We start from the raw sequence: 4,003 nt of genomic DNA, 5'->3' as shown, positions 1-4,003 counted from the left end.
TTCTACACGTGACAGTAGCTGTTCGACATAAACCCACAGGTCAGCAATACTCGGGCACTGGACGAGTGCGTGCAGAACGGTTTCGTCGTCCTGAGCGCACCTCGGGCAGACCCGGCTGACAGCACTTCCTTGCCGGTAGAGTTTATCCCGGACAGGCAGCGCACCTCGGTAACACTGCCAGGCCAGGGACCTTTGGAAATTATCCATGGGCCCCGGCCCGAAAGTTCTTCCGAACAGACTGTTTAACTGATTATCTTCGACGCCTCGAGTTTCCCCGAGAACGTCGTCGCACTTTTCCTCCACTAACCCTCTATAGAACGCTAGAGTGGAGCTACTACCGATCGCATTGCCCGCCTGACTGATGATGATGATGATGATAATAATAGTTTCTTTCGAAGTTTGCCCAAGGTCAGCATTTTTCAGAGAAGGGGCGTAGTGGTTGTCATCGACGCCAGTTCCTGAAAGGTTTTATATTTTTTATCAACATCGGAGACAAAGCAGGTAAAAGCCACAGCGGCTCGAGATATACACCCATCCATCCATTCGTACATACATACATATACATTTACATCTCTCCTTCCTTTCCCGAGCGTCCAATAACACTATCCGTATCACGTACTCACTTTGTTGTTTTTTTTGTTATTGTTTTTTGTGTTTTTTTTAACTATATATATATATATATATATATAAACACATAAACATGTGTGTATATATATATGTATATATATATATGATGCGTGTATATTTATATATACATAAATACACACATACACACACAAACACACAATCACACACACTAACACGATCACACAAACTAACACGATTGCACACACGCACACGCGCGCACGCACGTAGACACACACACACACGCACATACTCACTCACACGTATGTATTATAAAACTACATCTGATATCAGCAGCTTTTATCGTAGCTGTCAGGATGGCCGAGCGGTCTAAGGCGCCAGACTCAAGATACATGTTATCTTAACCAGAACGTCGAGTATTCTGGTCCACGAATGTGGGCGTGGGTTCGAATCCCACTTCTGACAGAAAATATTTTTCTTTTTTTTTAGAAATTTTTTAAATTTTTTTTTTAGTAATTCTGTTAGTTATAACGTTGTTTCACCACGGTTAGATAACTAGTAGGTTCGAAACCTACTTTTGAGATATCAAAAAGGAAAGAAAAAAATGCTTTAATTTTTGTTGATAATAGCAGGCGCAAGCATGCCTGGGTTGTTAAAAAGCTCACATTGCAATCGCTTGGTTTTGGGTTCAGTCCCACTTCGAGGTACCATGGGCAATTGTCTTCTACAATAGCGCCAGGCCTACAAATGCTTTTGTAAGTGAATTCGGTACACGGAAACTGTGGAAGCCCGTCACGTATATATATATATATATATATATATATATATATATATATATATATATATATATATATATATATATATATATATATATATATATATATATATATATATATATATATATATCTAAAGACGAAAAGAGCTGGAATATACATACTGCATGGCGCTTTGTCCGACGTTCTCATGATTCTGCCATACCATTCCAAAGAAATGAATTGCAACTGACAAATATGTTTGGACAATTTCTTAAGAAAGAAAGGAAAAACAACTGAGGAAGAATGATGGTAGGGTATATATTGATTTCAAGTTTTGGCACAAGGCCAGCAATTTCAAGGGGAAGAGGATAAGTTGATTACATCGACTCCCAAATGCTCAACTGGTTCTTATTTTATCGACCCTGACAGGGTGAACGGCAAAGTTGACCTCAGTAGAATTTGAATTCAGAACGGATGAAATAACGTTAAGCATTTCCCGGCGTAATAATGATTCTGCCAACTTGCTGCCTCAGCGGTAGGGGAATATATTGGTTACAAAATTTGACGCAAAACCAGCAAGTCCGGAGAAAGAGTTAAGCCGATCACATCGACACCCAGTGTTCTACTGGTGCAGTAAGACTCATAGGAAATCGCTCTCAGCGTCTATTTGACTAGAAATAGAAATTGATCAAAAGTTTAGCAGCCTATTCTCCTAGAAAACCCTTATGCTACAGAAATGGTCCAATGGTTTGACGATGGTGATTGTTCTAAATATTTCCTACATAGGTACAAGGCTTAAAGTTTAGAGTACAGGGCTTTGGTTGATTAAATAAACCCCAGTACTTAATAAATATTTCGTTTTATCGACCCTTGGTGGGATGAAATGTAAAGTAAAGTTGACTCTGTTGGTTTTTGAATTCAGGACATAAAGCGGCAGAATAAATATCACGCAACATTTTGTCTGATAGACTAACGATTCTCTCAATTCATCGCCTTTAAATAATTTCTTGCATAAGCACCAGAACAGTAATTTGAGAAGAAGTTAACAACCGATTATAATGACCCTAATACTTGAATAGTTCTTTTTTTATCGATCCTCTGGCAGGAGGCAAAGTAGAGTTGAGCTCCACTGAATTTGAACCCAGACTGTAAAAGACTTGGACAAATAGCGCAAGATATATGTCCAACACGAACGATCCTGGCAATCTATTATCAACTAATTACTTTATGGTATTTACAGCCCTTCATCCTTCAGAGTCCTAATGCTACATTTTAGTTCGATAAAGTACCAGCCATATGCTGAGGTCGATTCAATAAAAGTGTGGTACTTTTGTTGTATATCCTAGGTTGCGGAAAGATATACAATATGGACAGAGAAAGATGACTATAGTTATCAACCAAAGCTATGACCGAAATAAACAAAACAAAAATGGAGTGGCTGTGTAGTAAGTAGCTTGCTTACCAACCACATGGTTCCGGGTTCAGCCTTGTGAGTGGATTTGGTAGACGGAAACTGAAAGAAGCCCGTCGTATATATGTATATGTATATATATGTGTTTGTGTGTCTGTGTTTGTCCCCCCCCCCCCCACCACAACATCGCTTGACAACCGATGCTGGTGTGCTTACGTCCCCGTAACTTAGCGGTTCGGCAAAAGAGACCGATAGAATAAGTACTAGGCTTACAAAGAATAAGTCCTGGGGTCGATTTTCTCGACTAAAGGCGGTGCTCCAGCATGACCGCAGTCAAATGACTGAAACAGGTAAAAGAGTAAAGAGTAAAGTGAGTCAGACGATTATACATCTACACCATAAAGCAGTGACATTGTTACGCTGAGAGAAGTCTCATCATATAGTCGGTGGCCCACGCATGCATAAATCCGAATATGCCATATTTCAGACTGGTATTGAACAGGTTGGATCTGTTCAGCAGGCAGCATTGGGACTTAGTTACTGCCAGATCACGGGGTAAATGTTAAAAAACGGAAGCAGGCCTTGAAGGGGAACCCTTCATTCCACATTTATATTGAAACTAGAAAAAAAAACAACTTAAAATAGACAGGAAATAATACAACTAATAGTGTTTATTATATACTGTAAGATAAAGTCTAAACGAAAAATAATAGGATAAGGTACAAACTAATGACGGCGGATTCAAAACGTGTCAGCCCCTGGGAATTGCCGAATCATGAAGCACCGGATGTATGAGGTCTAAGCTGTATTATATACGGATTTGTGTGCATGTGTCTGCGTAATACGTGTTCGAGTGTGCGTGCGTATGAGTGTGTGTGTGGTTGTGGGAAGTGGTCTCATAACCTAGTTGGATCATTTCGTATTAGAACATCACTGGAAGGCTTCTTTCATATTTAATGTATCTTTTAAAAGACAGCCTGATGGTGCCATTCCTTCGAGAGATCTTCTTGAACAACTACTGCCAAATATTTAGTGCGTACTCAGTGGTTGAAAGTAGCAATAGCCCAAGGGTAGTGCACGCTGGAAAATAAAAATAAGAATAAAAATGAAAAATAAGAATAAAAATAAAAGTAAAAATGAAAATAGAAGTAAAACAATGAATGAATTAAGTGAGTGCCAAAGATGATTTTAACAAAATTTAGGAAGAGATAATGGTTAATGATAATAACGAAAGTGGGTAGGAAGGGCTAGC

The 4,003-nt window shown here is 39.2% G+C and overlaps 1 non-coding gene across 1 annotated transcript; it reads left to right on the top strand.

Moving 5' to 3' along the window:
- The first annotated feature begins 935 nt into the window (after window positions 1–935).
- On the top strand, window positions 936–1,050 carry Trnal-caa (transfer RNA leucine (anticodon CAA)). The gene is made up of 2 exons: window positions 936–973; window positions 1,005–1,050. It is a non-coding gene; the product is annotated as a tRNA-Leu (tRNA).
- Window positions 1,051–4,003: the final 2,953 nt, after the last annotated feature.

This window comes from Octopus bimaculoides, chromosome 13 (genome assembly GCF_046866305.1).
Source record: "Octopus bimaculoides isolate indiv1 chromosome 13, ASM4686630v1, whole genome shotgun sequence".
Lineage (NCBI taxonomy): Eukaryota > Metazoa > Mollusca > Cephalopoda > Octopoda > Octopodidae > Octopus > Octopus bimaculoides.
The sequence above is the reverse complement of the archived record's forward strand: the minus strand, read 5'-3'. Positions and strand labels throughout refer to the sequence as shown.